At 47.1% G+C, this 20,734-nt stretch overlaps 1 protein-coding gene and 1 long non-coding RNA gene across 2 annotated transcripts in view; one reads left to right on the top strand and one right to left on the bottom strand.

Annotated features, from left to right (window-relative positions):
• The window catches only part of Txnrd1 (thioredoxin reductase 1), a 64,854-nt gene extending 49,835 nt beyond the window's left edge, over window positions 1–15,019 (bottom strand). The window contains exons 1-3 of the mRNA XM_013518916.1: window positions 14,876–15,019; window positions 10,613–10,773; window positions 9,905–9,965 (exon numbers count right to left, since the gene is read on the bottom strand). The gene's annotated coding sequence lies outside the window, so the exon portion shown is untranslated. The remainder of the gene's footprint in view (window positions 1–9,904; window positions 9,966–10,612; window positions 10,774–14,875) is intronic.
• LOC106149593 lies at window positions 11,732–20,025 on the top strand. Its single transcript, XR_001235872.1, has 3 exons — window positions 11,732–11,984; window positions 12,195–12,311; window positions 19,795–20,025. It is a non-coding gene; the product is annotated as an uncharacterized LOC106149593 (long non-coding RNA).
• The last annotated feature ends 709 nt before the right edge of the window (window positions 20,026–20,734 follow it).

The following is a 20,734-nucleotide window of genomic DNA, read 5'->3' as shown; positions in this document are numbered from 1 at the left end:
ACTCCAGACATCGCCGCCCTCAGATCATGGGCAGAGGGCCACAGTCACCTCCTGCAGCTGGGCCTGAACCAGCCCTGGGTCTTCCTGGCTGGTAGATAATACTCTAGGCTATGATTTGAACAGGGTCTCACTTTGTACTGCAGGCTGCCCTTGAACTCACTGTGTATGCAGCTCACGGTGGCCTCGAACTCACCGCCATCCTCCTGCCTCAGCCTCCGGAGTGCTGGGACTGCAGGCGTGCACCTCCACGCCCAGCTTCCTCCAAGTATTTCTGGATTGTTTTGTCTACAGATTCAAAATGCCCATCCCACCTTTTAGTAATCTCGGAAACTCCCTGAGGCTGAGGATAGATTATTTCACATTGCCCTTGGTAGGGACCAAAGTTAACCACTGAGGGAATTTCTTCTTCCTCAGAGGTAAAGGTACTCAAGGCCTTGAGTGCATACTCAGCCACTGGCCTTTAAAGGTGAAAAACCTTCCATCTCACTACCACAGATAAAAATTACCTGAGGGCGCCTTTTTTTTAAAGACAGGGATCTTACCATGTTGCCCGGGCTCCTGCTCTTGAATTCCTCAGTTCAAGAGATCGTCCCACCTCAGCCTCCAGAGTATGCAGAACTACCAGTGTTGACGTCACCTGTCTCACACTTACGATCCAAACTGGAGACCACTGTGTGGTCTACATGGAAGTTACTGTACTAATCTCTTCAGATGAACGGGTCTCAGCTAAACCCACAGGCAGAGCCGGAACATTATCAGCACCACCAACCAGACTTCAGGGCACACGACTTCACTTTCCAGTCTCCTTTGGGCCTATACATAGCTAGTGATGAAATTCGGGCCAGTGGGAGATCACCACGCGATTATCCAGGTCCTATTCTTAAACACAAAGGGCAGGCCCTCCTTCCGCCCTTCTTCCAAGCGATGCAAAGTCTTACAAGACAGGGAAGACGAATGCCCAGGGCTGTGGAACTTGAAAACAGGACCGGATGTGGCCCACACACTGGACTGTCACTGTCACGCAGGACCCGATGGGCTGCCACGATCTAGACTTGTTTTAGGAAAGACAGCTCGATGCTTATCATAGTTTAGAGCCCTGCTGGAAAGTTTTATGGGCAACATGTAGCAACAGACATACGTCCTGGTATGCAGTGTTTATCTTCTCTTTGAAACAGAAGGGCCAATTAACCCTTATTTAATATGGTTAAAAATTTAAAGCAACATCATCTAGCCAAGGATGGTTTGTGGATAACACCAGAGGAGTTAGTCGGGCTTCATTCTTTAAATCTTCAACTCAAACTGCACAGTGAAAAAAAAAAACTGCACAGTGTACACTTGGATTTAGAGAGCTTATAACAAAGCTCATTGTCATGTGATTAAATACCTGATCAACAGGTATAAGGACAACTTGCACCAGCGTATTTTTGTCATGGTAGTAAATTGTTCTATAGACGTATTCATTTTTGCTCTTCACAATTATCAGTGTATAAGAATCATGTGTTCGTTTTTGAAAGAGTATTTACACGGGCATTTCACATTCATATGAAAATGACCACAGTACAGGATGATTTCAGTCCACACCGAGGGAAATCCGGCTTTACAATTAATCTTCATTTATGTTTATGGTACTGTTAAGCGGGTGATACCTTTTGCTTTTAAATCCAGTATACATAGGTGGTGCCTGCAGAAGTGCTGAACAAGGGTTATGCATCAGTAGTTGAAGAATTAGTGATCTTAGTTTTATTTTATTTTATTTTACTTCTTCTACTGCTATTAGTTTTAATACTTAATGTTTTATTGTTTGGATCTACGCATCTGGTTTTTGCACAAGTCACTTTTTAAAAAAATCTGAATACTTGCCAAATATTGAAAGAAAGCTGTTCTACAAGTAAAGAATACATGTTTTAGTCAAAGTAGCAATTACATTCTGCTTTTTTTTAAATGCAGACACTTGAAGTTGTGTGTTATATGCAAAGAAAATCCTTTTCACTGGTGCCTATACTGTAATAGTTACTTTCTATTTTTTTATTTTTTCTTTTTTGAGACAGGGTCTCACTGTGCAGTTCAGACTGGCCTTGAGTTCAGTTTGTAGCCCAAGCTGTCCTCGAACTCGCAACAATCCTCCTGCCTCAGCCTCCTGAGTGCTGGGATTACAGGCATGCGCCACCATGCCCGGCTGTAATAATTACTTTCAATGCATTGTATTTGGAAGTGATGGCTCAGCTAAAATTTTCACCTGCAATGTAATTGAAATTCAATTATAGTTTATAATCTGCCGTGATCTATAAGTAATTTAGTAACTCATACCATGGAACAAATGAATTCTTTGTTTTGAGACAGAGTCTCTTTATGCTGATCAGGCTGGCCTAGAACTGACTATGTAGCCCAGGCTGGTCTCAAATTCATAGCAATTCTCCCCCCTCAGCCTCCTGAGTGCTAGGATTACAGGCATGTGCCACTATGCCCAACAAAATGAATATTTCTTTAAAAATTAAAACAATAAGTTTATAAACTGAGGGCTGGGGATATAGCTCAGCAGCACAGCACCTGCCTGTCAAGCGCAAGATCCAGAGTTTGATTCCTGATACAAAAATAAAAAATAAAAAAGTAAGTTTATAAACTGATTATCTGAAACTTTACAAAACAACTGCACCACAGATGTAAATTGTATTGCTTATTCATTTTAGTTATTAGTCCTGTTTCTAGGTGACCTATACACCAGTGTTTGCAGGATTTGATTTGATTTGATTTATTTTTTGAGGGGTTGTTCTTTTTCTTGAGACAGGGTCTTACTGTGTAGTTCAGGCTGGCCCTGGAAGTCACTTTGTAGGCTGACCTCAAACTTGGGGTAATCCTCTTGCCTCAGTCTCCTAAGTGCTGGAATTATCGGTGTGCACCACCATGCCCAGCTGTTTTGGAGACTTTAAAAATAAATGTTTAAAATTTAAAAATAGTAAAGGGGCTGGGAATGTAGCTCAGTGGCATAAGAACCTGCCTGGCAAGCGCTAGGTCCTGAGTTTGAGTCCCAGTACCAAAAATAAAAATAAAAATAAATATAGTAAAAAGCTTAATGTAAGTCTATATTTTTCATCTCTAAACTGAGGAAGAGGCATTAATTAAACACTACATTAAATGTATTAGATACATTACCGGGTTTGACTCTGACAACTCACCCGGACAATTAACCCTATCCTCTTTTGATGTGAACCCAGCCCTGCCTGAATCAATCATTTCTACTTCCTATTTAGGGGAAATCCTTGCACGAAATGGGGGAGTTCTTTTCTTGAATGGATGATCAGGCTTCTCACCTTCCTCACCCGTATTCGAAACCGAACTGCACTGACCCAAGGTACTGTAGACATGCGCAGGTTTTTCTGTGGGTGCCACATAATCCCCAGGCGTCTCTCCTTCCCGTCCCCTGACAGCAGAGCAGGCGCACATTAGGGGCCCAGTGAGCTCAGAGTTGTTCCACAAACCACACTAAAGCTGCTGCAGGACGCAGAGGCAGCCTGGGGTGCGTGCGTTTCAGGTTCTGGCTCTGTCGCTGCTGGCTGCGCGACCTCGAGCGACGATACATTCTCCTTGTGCCTTCGTTCCCACCCCCGTGAAACGGAGATCACGTAACAACTGTCTCAGAACCTCGATGAGAGCAGTGCCTGCCGCGCAGGAGGGGCGCCTCCGGCCACTGCTTTGGACAGCGTCCCGCCTCCTCGCCTTACTCCATGAGGAACATGAACAGGCCGCTCGGTATGGAACTCAACTCATTAGCAATCAGAGAAACACAAACTTTTTTTTTAACCTTTCAAGTTGGCAAACCGTAACTCTGAAAACCTATTATTTTCAGGCATGGTGGGACCCACCTACAATGCCAGCCCTTGGCAGGCCAAGTTAGGAGGATCACGGGAGGTTCGAGGCCACTGGGAGCCTAGTGAGTTCAAGGGCAGCCTGGAATACATGAGGAGGCCCTATCCCAACCCCTCCCACCCAAACCATTATTTCTTCCTATTCACTGAGCACAGGGAACTCACTGAGCTTGAGGGGCTGCCTCGGACTACACACCCATTAGAAGGCCCCACAGCCAGGAACAGCGCGCATGCCTGGCGTCTCAGCCCCTCTTACGAAGCTAAGGTCGGAGGACAGTGAATTCAAGCCCAGCCTGAGTAGCAGAGTGAGCACCCTGTCTGGAGAAAATAAATGAAGAAAGCAAAAAAGGAAAACAAGCTCTAGAACCTTAGAAGTATTCACACTCTTGCTTGGAAATCCATCCCAGGAATCTGTCCCAAGAAAATAATTCCTAGTAGCGTAAAAATTTTATGTACAAAGAAAACTGTATCTGATCTGTTATTCTATCACAGCAAGAAAACCGGCAGCAGACTATTTGTTCAACTGTAGTAAAAGGGCTAAGTAAATATATGGGCTGTTTTATACCCACAGGAAAATATTAAGAGCTTACAACAAGAAGAATATTTCTGAAACAATGAAACAGAACACAGGACACATGGAAGATCCACAAAAATGATAGCAGTGCTTGTGTCTAGATGTGACTACATGTGATTTTGTACTTTATCATACTGTGATCTCCAAATTCTTAAGGAAAGAGTACTTTTATAGAAAAACCCACAATACTTAAAGACTACTTTACGGCTGATTCAAAGGCAGCACTGTGGCCTCCAGGACACCCTTCCTGTGGGACGGGCCCGCCGGTCTCACTCCGGTCTCTCGTGGTTCTTTCTGCAGGCACTCCTGCCCAGACCCACTCTAAACGGACACAGCATGTGGATCCCAGCATGAACTCCTCCCATGACCTCTGTCTACTTGGGCAACACCTATCCAAGACCCTATCACAGCTACTGCGTGACCTATAGCCTTTTGCAGACCAGACTGTTCTGAAATGACACAGGAGGCAGATGCAAGCAAGCAGAATGATCTTAAAGGTGAGGTTGTATCTCATCCATGTATTCACCTTTTCTCTTCTTTTATTTTTATTTATTTTATTTTATTTTATTTTTTGAGACAGGGTCTCACTATGTAGTTCAGGCTGGCCCTAAACTCACTATGTAGCCCAGCTGGTCTCATACTCACAGCAACCTTCCTGCCTCAGCCTTCTGAGCGCTGAGATGACAGGTATGTGCCACCACACCTGATTTTTATCCCTTATCTTTTCTCCCCTGCCGATGCTGGGCACGTAACTAGAGCACCAAACACAGCTGCTGAAGGAGCGCCAAGACCTCATTAGTGAGCTTGGAGTTACTGAGGGCTGCGTGTGAGGCGCTCCCACTGGTTTAAGAAAAGCAATCCCCAAAGAGGCAGGGGGAGGCAGACAGGCCTGGGCTCGATCACTGACACAGAGCCGGTTTCTAAGCACCCAGCGTCTGCCTCCTCACTGTGGGCTGAAGTCAGTCCAACAACCACACTGGGCTGTGAGGGCTGGGGGGTGCGTGTGACACCAGCACACATCACAAGCAGCAGCTCCTCTCCAGCATGCCGCAGGCGTGAGAGCGGTGTCTCCCGGAGCAGCTGGGAGCCAGGGTGACACACAGCAGAACCCCCGAGCTAGTGACATATGGCATCTAAATACACACCTCTGCAAGCGTCACAGCAGCCCTGTCAAAGCTTGCATCTGTTTTCCACATCGTAGCTCCAGAATGGCGGCTGCTGCCACACAAAACGAAGACAGGCACGCAATGGTGCCATCTGCTCTTAGATCAAGCCGTGGGGCGGCGACAGCAAAGGCGAGGCCGAGCTCACCTGCAGGGGCGGCTAGGACGCAGCGGGCAGCGGCACGTTGCACAAACTCGCCTGCTCCAGCGCCACCACGTCCAGGAACACCCGTCAGGCACTGACACTGGGCACGGCCCGCAAGGCTCTGAGCACGGAGCCCAGAGAAGTAGGGCAGGCGCCTGGGCGTCACCAGCAGCCCCCAGGCCCGGGCTCTGGCATCACAGTGGCCTGCGCGTGGCTTCCGCTTCTCAGCAAAGTGACCTCGGCGCTGCCTCCGGGGGTGTTCTGAATCAGCAGGAGGGCGCGCGGGGCCTGGCACGGGCGGGCAGCTTGTCTGCCAGTCACCACTGCCCACATGCAGACACCACTGCAGCCCTTCCTGGGGCTGAGCTCCAAGCTCACCCGACGGCTGCCCTCCAGTCACGACCTGAATTTACACGGACCAGTGCAAGCGCAGCCCCCAGAGGAGAAGGTGAGGGACCGTCCCGGCACCACAGATCCCTCACCTGCTGGATTTTCTCTAAGAGGCAAGACCACCGCCAACACGGGCGCTCACGGGCAAGCAGCCAGCACCAGCCCCAGCAGCAGCACGCTGCCCTGGGTGCCCCAGGCCTCAACCCTGAAGGACCATACGGGAGGCTGGATGTGGACAGAAAGACAGAAGAGTCTAACCCCACTACGGCGGGAAGCGCGTCACCTACCGACCACCCCTTTCCCGGCTCAGTGCGGAGCGCAGAATACATACAACAGGCACCCTCCATCCTCCGACCGACTCCCTGCATCCAGTACAGCCCGCCAGTTTCCCTTCCAGCCTCCAGTGTCTCCGGTGACTCGGGCCCTGGGAGATGCAGCAGTGAGACTGACAGCAGGGCTGTGCCGCGGGGTTCTCTCGGAGCCACAGAGAAGCCCACAGAGGAGCTGCCTGTGTGCGAAACCGGCACTTAGAGCCGCGTCAGCAGCCCTAGCTCTGAAGTCACAGGGTCCTTGGACACAGGGTCCAGTGAGACGGCGCTCCTGTGTGGCCAGAGCCATGGTGCTTGTGGAACGGTGCTCCTTTTATCTATATTTACGGATGAATCGCACAGAATTAAGAAGTACATCATTAATTCTCTTCCTACTTGCATTAGAACAGGAGTCGTCAAACTCTGGACCTCAGTAGCCCTTTACACACTGAAATCATTACTGAGAATGCCAGTATTTTTGCTTATATGAAACACAGCTAGGGGCCAGGGATGTAGCTCAGCAGCATAAGCGCTTGCCTGGCACACCTGAGGTTCTGAGTTTGATTCCCGGTACCAAAAAGAAAAAAAAAAAAAGAAACACAGCTATCAACATTTATGGTATCAGAAGTTAAAACTGAGACTTAAAAATATTTATTAATTCACCTAAAATTAATGATAAAACCCTTACCCATTAACATAAATAATACACTTCAATAAATGTAACTATATTTTCTAAATCATGATAAATATCACAGGAAGACTGATATCATTTCACATTTCTTTGGAATTATTTTAGTGTCCAGCTTTATAAAAGACAAGTTTCATATTTGCTCCTGTATTTATTTATTTATTTATTGGGGGGGTGCCAGGAATCAAACTCAGGACCTTATGTTTGCCAGACAGGCACTTGTGCCACTGAGCTATATCCCCAGCTCAGCTCCTGTATTTAATTTGTTGTAATATACGTTGTTTTAGTAAAAATCTAGAGAAAGTCCAGTCACTTTCTGGAAAAGTGACTGGAAAAAAGGAAGAACCATTCACAGATTTTTCAGTTTAACTGGATTTTTTTTTTTCAGTAATGGGAATCGAACTCACAACCTCACACTTGCCAGGCATGCGCTGTACCGCTGAGCTAAATCCCCAGCCCCTGGATATTCTTTGACACCACCCCAAAACTCAGAAGCAGTGTGGGGGCTGAACACAGACAGATGAACTGTTCGCGCTCTGTCCCATTACAGTCCACTGGGCACCCCTCCACTTTGAACGGCTCCGTGTGAGACCATTCACTCATCTCTGGAAGACGTTCATTCACTAAGCCATGCCGAGAGTCCAAAGACTGACATATTTCAATGTACATTTTAAAATCACGTTAAGTATTATCAATCTCATTAGAGAAGTATTGAGAAGCCACTGAGCTCGAATGTCCCAGAATTCTACGTTTCACATGAAAGCTCAAACTTCATTATTGGCAGCCAGGAGCACCAGTCGCGTTCCTTGAAGTGACAGACCGAAGCTGTCTCCGCTGGGGGAAATGTCTGCCTAATACCCACACGTGGTAATCGCAGTCTGTCAGTCACGCTCGCGAGCGTGCATGGTGTTTGACCGAAGAGCAGATGGCTCTGTGTGCAAGTGCTTTCCCTGAGACGGTGCAGTACCGCCTGCCCCAACCCTGCATGCGCACTTCCCTCGGGGCGCAGGGTAAAGTTACAGAGACCCACAGGCACTGAAACTAACCGAGCCAGAATTCCGCCCACTTCGTGGAGACACGGCCTTCCACTAGTCTGTCGGGGAAGAGCACATTTGGTGCGCCCACCCCATGCTGAGCCACCAGCAGTGTCACTCACTGAACCAGCAAAGCTGCTAAATAATGTCTTATCACCACGGAAAGCTTCCACCTGAGGACCCCGAGGAGGTCACAGGCACCCGAGTGCCTGCAGATGGCACTTGGAGAACCGCTGCCTTCCTCTACTCTGTTCACGTCCACACTGGGAAAGAGCCCAGGTGGAAGACGACGTCTTGGCAGACAGGCACGGACACCAAGGAGCGCGGGCTGCACGGCAGGCAGTGACGCTAGTCCAACCCGTGCTAACTCACCGCGCTGGCGGCCTTCCTGCAGGAGTCCGTGAGGCGTTCGGGGGGCTCCTCGCCTCGCTCCACAGCGGTGTGCTCACCTCCTCACAAGACAGGAAGGACTTCTGGTCTGTTGGCCGCTGTAATTGGTGCTGCCTTTCGGGACCTGCCTTTCATCCTTGGCAACCCTGCCAACCTTCTCCCAGCTCACGCCCCCCAAACACACAGTGCCACCGACCTGCCCACCCGCCTCCAGGATCGCCCACCCTTGACAAGCTGGAAGGGCATGGCGGCTTGCTTTATCTTCTGTGAGTTTAACTAGCTTGTTGGGTTCCTCCTTAATTCTTTTTTTTTGTTGTTGGGACGGGGTGGGTTTTTTTTTTCCGGTACCGGGAATTGAACTCACAACCTTATGCTTGCCAGGCAAGCACTGTGCCACTGAGCTAAATCCCCAGGCCCTCTCCTCCTTAATTCAAACCAAGTTGTGTCTGAATTAAAGATCCACTGCTGCCTGACTCTGGGGAAGTTATTCAACCTATCTGGGACTCAATTTCCTCGTTTGTGAAGTGTGGCTAAAATCTTCCTGGAAGAGTTTTTATTATGGTTAGTGACTGTACTAAACCCAGAATAGTCTCTATAAAACAGCAAGCCCTCAATCTGCGGTAATTACCGACTCTGCATTCCCTAGAAGTGGACTTACTTCCCCATTGCTTGTGTACCTCAACTGCTACGCCTGTGCTCTCTACCTGTAACCCTTCTTTGCTGTCTTCTCCCCAGGTAATGGGTGGAGATGAAGTGCCCAGGACACTACCTGGTATGAAGGACGCCTCTGCTTCCTGGTCTGAGGCTGACTATTTTCCCTAAAGGAAATGATGCCACGGGCCTTCGCCAGATTCTTGCTGTTTGCTTGTGAGTCCCTGGGTGTTCCGAACCACAAGCGTAAACACAAGCGCTGTGCCCCTCGGAAGCGGTGTTCTGTTTTACTCCACCAACTTCCCATGCCTGGGACTCCCTGCCTTTTTTGACGTGGTGCTGGTCAGGGATCCTTGTCTTTACTGGTCTCAGTATGCCCTTGCTACAACTCCTGAAGGCATCTCAATGGATGTAATCAAATACCCTTTGGACTTACTAAAGGGGTAAGAGATTTGTAAAAGCAGTAATGCTACCAGGAAATACCATACCCGCAACTAGGCGCACGATTCCTAGGAAATGTTGGGTTATACCAAGACGATAAACTAGTCTCAGGGGTGCCCTGTCCATATGGCCACAAAGAGGAATCAGACAGAGAGCTCACTGAACAGTAAAGGCTCAGGGAGAAAAACAAAAGCCAGACAGAACAGATGGAATGAAAGGTACAACCAGCAGTTATAATTTACATATCAGAAGCTTACCTGCTTGATCAAGTTTGAGCAAAAAATAAGGAACACGCATAGGCTCAATTAACTTCTTTACCTGGAAGAGTTTGAAAAACTAAAGGTTACACTTGAAGGAGAGGGCATCTCCTACCCAGGTTTTCTTTCCTCCCCCACCAGCCTCCTCCTCCGAGCTTTTCAGCTCATGTTAAGGCGACCCACAAGATTCTCCTGCTGTCAGTAATGATCTTTAAAAGAGCATTTGAAGTCTGTGGATTCTATTCTACTGTCAGTGATTCACCTGTGTAGCTTTGGAACATACATTTTACATGTTTGGTGACTTGATCTACCCCACTATGAAATGGGCCCAAAAATATCCCCTAGAGTATCTAATGTTTCCAAAACGCCATGTGGCAGCCCTCAGGGAAAAGATCCTCAGAGTATAAAATATTAACTTTTTTTGCCAAGTAAACTTCAACCTACAAATCAGTTTTAGAAGTCACATGCTCAAGATTATACAAATTACACTGGTAAAAACTAAAATTTTACTGGAATGATAAAAGTTACTTTTGCCAAACCTACACTACTAATTTTAACATTCAAATGACACTTACATACAAGACATGAATGTACAAGACATGAGTAGCCTATCAATAATATTTCGGGAAATTTTAGAACCACATTCCACCTTCTTATTTGCTTTTGTGGGTGAAACAAAAAATTATCAGTCAGGAAAATGGATCATACCACAAGACACTGGAGCGGCAGCAGCCCTCTCCTCGCACAGAAGCAGGCCGGCAGATCCCCACAGGACCAAGGACAACACCGGATCCGCACCGGGGGCAGGGCACGTTCACACAGCTTCAGGGGCTCTCCCACTCCTGCCGACAGCACCTAAGTGCAGCTCCCTGGCAACACACATTTAAAAAGATAAAAGTCCTCCTGAGAGTGATGAGGTAAGGAAAGAGGGACATCAAACAGAAAACACTGAAAGCTATGGCAATAAGCCTGCTGGACAACAATCAATTCATGTTGCAATGCTCATTTTTTTTTTTGGCTTTTGGAGACAAGGTCTCGCTATGCAGTTCAGGCTGGCCCTGAGCTCACTTTGTAGCCCAGGCTGGTCTCTAACTCACAACAATCCTCCTACCTGAGCCTCCCGAGTGCTGGGATTACAGGTGTACGCCACCACGCCCGGCTGCAACGCTCACTTTCTAAGACTAAAAAGAAGCTCACAGACATACAAGATTAAAACTCTTATGTCTTCCTTAGCCACATACTTTTATAAATAAAACATGAGGGGCTGGGGATTTAGCTCCGTGGCACACTGCCTACCTGGCAAGCGCACAGTCATGAGTTCGATTCCTGGTACCAGAAAAAAACGAAAAAAATAAAAAAAAAATTTAAAAAACATAGTTTGGTATAATAAAACACATTTTCCAGGTTTAGAGAGTAAATCCTAAAAACCACTCCAAAAAGTCATTATCAAAATGTAATAGGTAAGCCAGGCGTGGGGGCACACGCCTATAATCCCAGCAGTCAGGAGGCTAAGGCAGGAGGATTGCCGTGAGTGTGAGGCCAGCCTGGGCTACATAGTGAGTTCAAGGCCAGCCTGTACCACATAGCAAGCAAGACCCTGTCTCAAAAAAAAAAAAAAAAAAAGAATAGTTGAAGTGTAGAAAAGAAACTCTAGATTCCAGAGTATACCTAATCCCACTTCAAGATATTTACTTTCTAGGATAATTCTGAATGAACTTTAGCATAATCCCATAGTACAAGGCTAAAGCTCTCCATGGAATCATAGAAATCCATGTTCTAGAATCTTCTCACCAATAGAAGTGGAGGATGTTAAACTTTGCCTGTAAAACAAACACACTATTGAGAAATGGCGGTGGATTTGCATATCAGGCAGGAGATAGGCTGGCCTGAGTCATCAGCTGCCAGTTTCAGCTGAACACTTCTGCTTTCCCCCAAACATCACCGAGACACACAGCACATTTTCTGGAAGGGAGGGAGTGGTGATCTTTGCCCTTCAAAACGCCCTCTTCACAGGACGACGCTTTCAAAACACATGGTAAAAGTGTTATACAACATACAAGAAACTGACTTCATGTGGAAGGTAATTTCATCATGGGCGTTTCCCAACTTGAATTAATGCAAATTACATTACTCCCCTCTGAGAGAGGGAAATATTAATCTGGCGAAGTGGAAATACAAAAACAAAGTTTCTCCTCTCCAGTTTACTCAGACCACAATTATTAAATAAGTTGTTAAAATCAAAGAAGGAAATGACCTGAGAAAATTTTATTTCAACATAATTTTTTTTCAGATGGGGGTCTTGGTATATTACCCAAGCTGGCTTGAAAATCCTGGGCTCAAGAGATCCTCCTGCCTCAGCCTCCCAAACAACTGGGACTACAAGTATGTACCAATATACCCAGCTAAGGTAATTTTTTTCTTTTTCGGTCTTTTTGAGACAGGGTCTCACTATGCAGTTCAGGCTCATCTTGAACTCACTTTGTAGCCCAGGCTGGCCTCAAACTCACAAGGATCCTCCTGCCTCAGCCTCCCGAGTCCTGGGATTACAGGTGTGCACCACCATGCCTGGCTCACTTAACTATCTTTCATGGCCAAAGACACTGAAAATTAATGTTCACATTGGCTGGCACCAATATGAAAACAGCTTGTACATTCAGGAGGGCGAAGGGACTGGTATTTGCCAAGGTAAAACCAAAGCCTATTTGTTCAGCAGACCTGACATACCAGGAATGATTCAGATAATGACAGTAAATGAAGCTGTCAGAATAACTACACATTCAAATACATATGTAGCTGCGCGTGGTGGCGCACACCTGTAATCCTAGCGCTTGGGAGGCTGAGGCAAGAGGATCATTGCGAGTTTGAGATCAGCGTGGGCTACAAAATGAACTCAAATACCTGTGTAAATACAAACGAGTGTTATAGGAAAAGTTCTCCATTCCGGGGCACATTTGAAGAGCCAGGAAGTGGGAGAGTTAGTAGAAGAATTTAGGGATCAAGTAGTTGGAATAAGATCCATTACAGGTCCAAGTTGTGGGATTTCAAGGACCAGGCCTGGAAGCTAAAGACCCATCCCTGGGGCAATCCTGACCGAAAGCCTGCTCTTCCCTGTGGAAACAGAGGTGGTCAAAACTGGAATTTTCCAATTCTTTAAAAATACCGAAGAGTCTTAGCAGAGTAACCAAAGACTGCTCGGCACCCAAAGGTACCTCTGACCACTGGCAGGCTCAGTCGCGCTGGAGCTGAGTCAGGTGTCTGGTGACCATGCTTTCCCCAAGCCCGGTACTTACAGCAGAAGGACACCATCCAAGATCTTAAGCTGTGACTGGGAAACGGAAGAGCAACAGTTTGTTCTTATGAACATGTACACAGCCCTTATTAAGCGGCAGTGTACTCTATGGCTTTTGTGAATATTAACTAATTTAGGGCTCTAAATTAGTACGACTATATGCAGTTGGCAGATGAGGAAACTGAGACACAAAGGTAAATAACCAAGGTCACATGGCTACCAAGTCACAGGCCAAGATCCAAACTCTGACTTCAGAGCCCAGACTCTTGACCATAATTTAAAAAAACAAAATACTAGAAAGCCACATAAGTATAAAGGTAAAAAAAAAAAAAAAACCTCAATAATGAAACAGTCCAAACTCCTCCATTTTAAAAATTAAACAACGCTAGGCGTGGTGGCACACGCTTATAATCCCAGTACTCGGGAGGCAGAGGCAGGAGGAGGCAGAGGCAGAGGCGAGTTCGAGACCCACCTAGGCTGCAAAGTGAGCTCAAGGTCAGCCTGAACTGCATAGCAAGACCCAGTCTCAAAAAAAGACCAAAATAAATAAATAAATAAAAATTAAAATTAAACAGAACGGGAGAGGGGAGCCCCTGAGCAGACCAGATCAGCAGAACTACACAATTCACACCCAGATCATCAGAACTACACAGTTCACACCCAGAGGCCAGAATCCCACACCGGATGTCCCACACCCAGACTTCGTCTAGACTAAGCCTTTGCTCGTTGAAGTCTGTGTTCCACCTTCTCGGTCTGATGAGGGATGGGACGTGTGTCTGGTGCCTCTCTGCAATCCTACTGTCAGCACGATGTGCCACACACAAGGCCTCCTGTCTCACGGGCCGGGGTGCAGCCAAGGGGGCAACAGTGTAGCCAGGAAAGACAGAAGCGCCTCCTACTCCAGGTGCGTTCGCTGCTTGGACACCTTCTCTCCTTTTTTTTCAGACAGTTGTGTAGTTCAGTGCAATCTCGTGTCTCTTTTTCTGGCTTTTTGACACAGGGTCTTGCCACGTAGCTCAGGCTGGTCTTTACTATTATACTTTAGAATCTTGTTTTTTTGGTACCGGGAATCAAACTCAGGACCTTGCGCTTGCCAGGCAGGCACTTGGGTCTCTGCACTGTATCCCTCGCCCTGCATCAGGCTGGTCTTGAACTCACTGTGGAGCCCAGGCTAGCTCTGACCCTCTGAGACACTACAGAGCCGGAAGCCTTCTCCCGGGTGACAGGCCAGCCTGCCTCTCCAGCCTCGCCTTCACCCTGGGGCAAAGCCAGGGGGCTTAGACCAATCTGCCCCAGCTCTGATCGCTGACCTTTTCTCTCTGCTAAGTTATGGGTAAAGAATCCAGGAGGAAACACAGTTTTTTCTCTGGGAAGTCATTTCCCCATCATAAACCAAAGCATCAACGGACATTCATCAGAACCTAGGCGTACCCTGAGCGAGTGCCTCGGGAGCCGTCCCCACAGCCTTCCCTGACGTGGAGGACCTGGGAACTCACCACGCTTTGCAAAAGCTCACAAGAGGATTACTCAAGCATATCGTATTCTCAGATCAATGTTCTCGTGCCACACTCTCAGTCCCGGAGCAAGTCACGCCTGCACACACCCCTCCTAAGGGGAAATCCAGTAGTTTCCACCTCAGCTCGAGGTCTGTCAGGTTCCCTCAGCCTCAAGGAAACGCTTACCCCAGCACAGCGCTGCTCAGGACTCTCGGAGGACGACCCGGCGACGGTCCCTGTGGCCACGGAGCGCTTCCCCGTCTACGCAGTCTGTGCTAGAGGATCCTCCTGGGATGTCTGGCGTGGCTCAAGCTGGGCGGTGATCCTTAGCTGGAAGCCACAGAACGAAGATGGCAATTACCAGGAGGGAAAACACAGGGATGCGCTCACCGCCTAATACTAGGCTCGCTCTACAAGCCACACAGCAAGGGCAAGGGGCCTGAGGAAGGCCTCCCACACGCGTCACACTCGCCCTCGGTCACCTGGCCAGAGACCTCCGGCCGCTCGGGCAGTGCTCCCAGCTTAGATGGCCACAGTCGATCGCAGGGAACCCTGAGAGATGACGGCCAGAATCTAGACCTCTTCTGGAAACACCGAGGAGCACATGTGCCCGCGCTGTAGTCCTCTCACGGTTAGACGCACAGCGGCCGGCGCTCAGACATCAAGCGCCCCCTTCACACCACCCAGCCCCGGCCTGCCTCAGGCTTTTCCCTAGCCAGGCTGCGAACACAGCTCTGGAGAGCTCTGCTCCCTCCCAGGACTCTTCCCCGCCCCAGCAGGCCCTGGCGGGGCATGACCCATCCCGGTGCTACGCCACACTCACGTAGCAGCTCTGCAACCCTGGGCATCACCGCCAGCCAAACCACCAAGGATCGCCACCTCTGGCTTGTAAACGTTCGAAACTAGCTATCGTCCTCAGGGCCTGCAAACAAACCACGCTCGGGCCTACCCTATTCCTTGCTCCTGAAGGGCGTCCCTCTCACTGCGTTTACCTTCTTACATAAAGAAGGGGCCACTCTTCTCCTTTGTCGGTGGAGTCCCGCCCGACATTCATCCAGAACTAGGCGTGGGGCGAATGTTCACAAGCACCCTCTCATCTGAACCTTGCCATGCCACCTGTGGGCACGGTTACCTTAATCCCCAGTTCACAAATAAGGAAAGCGACTCCCCTGAGTCAAGCAAGTTCTCCAAGTTTACGCAGCCTACAGGAAGTGTTGGCGCTAGGCTTCAAATCCAGGCTATCCTTTTCTCTAACCCATGCTTTTAAAAGAAGTTTTGACAGAACACACATGCCCAAGATGCACCAGTTGCAAGTGTACAATTCCATAGTAAAATTTTTCGATGTTCAGAGTTGTGTGATTCTCATCACAATGTTAGAACCTCTCCATCGTGCCAGAAGAAACCCCACATCCAGTGGAGGTCACTTTCTTTCTCGCCAGTAAAGTTAGCCCCACCCCCAGCTTCTAGACAACCACTAATCTACCATGTGGAATTACAGACCGTGTAATCTTTTGTGGCTGGCTTCTTTCATGTCTTCAAGGCTCATGCATGCTGGAGCTTGTATCAGTGCTTCACCCCACTGCCAGATAACACCCCTGAATGCATTACTGTACCCATTTCATTCAACATCCCTCAGCTACTGGACGCCAGGGCTCTGTCCACCTCTTGGCCACTGTGACTACAGCTGCTATTAAACGTTCATGCACAAGTGTTTTCTGAACACCTGCTTTGAAATCTTTTGTGTAAATGCCTGGGAGTAGAATTGCTGGGCACAGGGTAACGGAGGTGGACTGACAACTGGTGGCCAACTTGTGACACCCGGCTGAAGTGACCCAGCCTGGTGCTGGGTGCAGGAGCCCACCTGAGGATCGTTGCCGGCAGCACAAGAGGCAGAACTGGAGAGCGGGAAGTTTAGAAATTGTAGGGAGCTGTCGGTTTTCCTGGAGGGGCTTATCTTGCCGGCTTTCCATATGAACTCGGCTGTTATCGTCCGAGGAGCTCAGGACCTTGTTGTCACTGAGAATGGCTTCAGTTCATTTGGGGGAGCTCTGTCTCTTACTGTGAGCATCGATTCCTGGCTCTGAAGGAGTAAAGATGGTGCACTGTTCGATCTCCTCGAGAAGCTTGTCGCACTGGTTTTCCTCATGAACTCAGCTGCTCTCATCGTCGGAGGAGCTCAGGACCTCGCTGTCACTGAGGATGGCTGCGGTTCATTTGGGGGGAGCTCTGGTTCTTATTTTGAGCATCGCTTCCTGGCTCCAGTGTAGATCTATCAGCCCGCTGTAGATCCTTCATCCCGCTGGCACAGACTTTCTAGCTTCCACCACTGACCCTGGGGCCTCCCCAGTGCAGATCCATGAAAGAGGCCTGCATGAGACATTGTTGTGGGCGCTAGGCCTCCAGCAGGATTTATGGGGTAATATGTCATGGGTTCGAGGTCTTCAGCAGGACTCATGCAGGACATTGCTGTGGGATCCAGGCCCTCAGCTGGATTCCTTGGTCTTTAGTGTGTAGACAGATTTCCTGCATTCTTTATGTATACGACTCTTTGGGTGACTACTATAAAATCTATAAATTATGTGTCCCGTGTTATTTCCCCTTGTAAACCCCAGACTGCAACAGTAACTCTGGTAAACTTGCTAAGGAACTGACAAACAGTTTCCCTATTTTACACTTCCAACAGCAGTGCACAAAGGCCCCAGTCTGTCCATACCCTGGTGATACTTCATATCTGACTGTTTCCATTCCTGCCATCCCAGTAGGTTTTAAGTGGTGTCTCACTGTGGTTGTGACTGGCATTTCCCTGAAAGCTAATACTGAGCAACCTTCATGTGCTTAACTATCCATATACCTCCCTTGGATGGATCTTCAAAGCCTTCTCCCATTTCATAATGAAATATGTTGATGCTTGAGTTATAAGAGTTCTGGGCTGGGTGTGGTAGCTCACGCCTATAATCCCAGCACTCAGGAGGCTAAGGCAGGAGGACTGTTATGAGTTCAAGACCAGCCTAGGCTACAGAGTAAGCTCAAGGCTGGCCTGAACTACATAGTAGACCCTGTCTCAAAAGGACAAAAAAGCTGTAACTACTTGTTAGATCTTTCTTGCATATCTCTGTCTTCCTGAGAAACCACTTTGAAAATACCCCCATGTATTACAGCAGCCACTGATACTTTCCTACTAATCTGTCCGTAACTCTGTAATGTTTCTATTGTTCCTATGCTATTTCATAAATGCATGTATGTTTATTACTATGTGTTTCCTACAACAACCATTGAGACTAGTCAATGATTATTCAATTGGTCAAAAAAAAAAAAGTTCTGGATACACACTTATCAGATACACAATCTGAAAATAGCTTTTCCCATTCTGTAGCTTCTTCCATTTTAACTGATGTCCTTTGAAGCACACAAATTTTTGAAATTTTGATAAAGTTGACTTCATTTATTTTTTCCCTTTTATTTGTGCTTTTTGTGTCACATCTTAAGAAATTACTAGGGGCTGGGGATGTGGCTCAGTGGCAGAGTTCTTGCCTTGTATGCACAAGGCCCTCGGTTTGATCCCTAGCACCACATACAAACACACACACACACACACACACACACACACACAGAAAGAAAGAAAGAAAGAAAGAAAGAAAGAAAGAAAGAAAGAAAAAGAAAGAAAGAAAGAAAGAAAGAAATTACTCGGCACCAAAACTACCAAGGTTACAAAGATTAGTCAAGCATGGTAGCACACACCTGTAATCCCACCCCTGGGGAGGCTGAGGCAGGAGGATGGCTGAGACTTTGAGGTCAGCCTCAGCCACATAGTGGATTCAAGGTCAGCATGAGCTGCATGATAGCAAAACTCTATGTCAAAAAACAAAACAAAAATGAAGATTTACTCCTATGTTTTCCTCTATGAATTTCATACTTTAATTCCTATACTGAGGTCTGTGATCCATTTTGAATTCGTATTTTATTTGGTGTGAGAAAGGGACTCGGTTCATTGTTTTGCATGTCAGGTACCAGGTACCTCTGTACCACCTGCTGAAAAGACTGTTCCTTCTCTACTGATTCATTTTGCTACCCACGATGAAAATCAACTGATCATAAACCTAAAGGCAGAGCCTATACTTTTTCAGCAAATCTATACCGCCACTTTGCTTAGGCTGATATTTAAACAAAGTGTTCACAAAATCATGTAAATCCCCAAAAACAGTTATAATTATTACCTCTGGTGGCTGGACTTTCATCATATCTCTTTTATAGTGTGTTTTTAAACCATGAATATGTATTATTTTTATGAAAGGAGCTTTTAAAGGCTAGTTAACTTAAAGTAATTTTAAAACTCTATTACACAATGTGAACAGCAAAAGCTAAGACAGCTAGTTTTTTAATATACCAGATATTCAAACATTACTATAATTTCAGGAGGTGGGGCTATAGCTCAGTGGCAGTGCACCTGCCTAGCATGAGCAAGTCCCTGGGTCCTAGTCCCTGCACTGAAAGAAAAAATATGTAGCTAGCTAGATACCAAATTGAAAAGTGATATAGAAATTCTCTTAACTGTGAGATATGGGTGCTATGGCTCACACGTTTTTGTCCCCCAAATTCGTAAGTTGAAATTTTAACTCCCAAGGTGACAGTCCTGGGAGGAAGGGGCTCTGCGAAGGGGTCAGGGGCCCTCATGCATGGAATCTGTGCAGGTATAAAAGAAACCTAGAGGGCCGGGGATATGCTCAGCGGCACAAGCACCTGCCTGGCAAGCACAAGGTCAGGAGTTAGATTCCCGGTACCAAAAAAATAAAAAATAAATAAATAAAAATTAAAAAATAAAAGAAACCTAGAGTCCTGGTCTCCTCCCCAGCACAAGGCGGCACTCTCTGAACCCAGAAGTGGGGCTCTGCCAGACATGCACTCTCCTGCGCCTCTGATCTTGGACTTCCTAACTCCAGAACTATGGGATAAACGTCACTTGTTTTTAAGCCACCAGTTTATGGTATTTTGCTACAGCAGTCTGAATGGCTAAAACAATGAGAAAAGAGTTCTTAAAGGAAACCTGAAATCTGTACCATTTAATTACAGGACCCCAAAAGAGTGATGGGGTTTTTTGCTTGTGGCAGAGACTATCAGACCAGACTATACCATCTGCTTCCCATAAACCAGCAGTGGAAGATGTGCCTCCCAAGCCCCGCTTGCATCAGAATGGTCGTGGTGTCCTAGCTCTCACCGAGCACCTTCTGTGGGGCCCCAGGATATTGATGTGTACGTATGTGTATACAAATGCTGTCCTTGTTTGGAGACAGGGTCTCACCATGTAGTCCAGGCTGCTCTTGAACTCGCTATGTAGCCCAGGCTAGCCTCAAACTTGCAGTCCTAAATGTGTATGTTTTAAATGTTCCCTGGTAATAAATAAATAGATAAATAAATGTTCCCTGGTAATTCTAATGCACATTCTTCATGAAGAACTTTTGAACTGAAGCAACATGACACATGACGGAAGCCCCAGCAGTCACACCTCAAACATGTTGAAACTCTTGCACATTTTCTCATTTTCATTATTTTTATTTACAAGACAACATGGGAATAAGGATGCCTAGTGGTAGCATCTCGTGGGAAGAGTCACAGAGCGTCAGCATGGGAGAGACCTTGGGAGTCACTAGCCCAACTATTCATTATGCTGATGAAGAAACCAAGGTCAAGATAGGTAATTAATCCTGCTGGAATCCGGCCTGTCACACAAGCTCTTGATTCCATCAGGCCTGACTGACTCCGGCTCTGCGAGCTGACTGACTCTAACCGGAGGTGACAGTATCTTACATAACTCCCGCACTCCGGGCATCACCCAACTATTAAGACAAAGTATGTGTCAACACGCAGAGCCCGGTACCAAAGGCCTCTGGGAAACAGGTGTTATCTTCTGTGAAAAGCCGCACTCTTACTAGGGAGACAACATCAAAAATAAACAGTTGCATAAATAATAAGAGATTGCCCAAAATCATCAGAATGTTTCCTTAAATTCTGTCTCTTACAATAAAAATAAAGGAAGTTGGGCTATAAGTT

The sequence above is a fragment of the Chinchilla lanigera genome, unplaced genomic scaffold (genome assembly GCF_000276665.1).
Source record: "Chinchilla lanigera isolate Chin_1 unplaced genomic scaffold, ChiLan1.0 scaffold00004, whole genome shotgun sequence".
In the NCBI taxonomy this organism is placed as follows: Eukaryota; Metazoa; Chordata; class Mammalia; order Rodentia; family Chinchillidae; genus Chinchilla; species Chinchilla lanigera.
The sequence above is the reverse complement of the archived record's forward strand: the minus strand, read 5'-3'. Positions and strand labels throughout refer to the sequence as shown.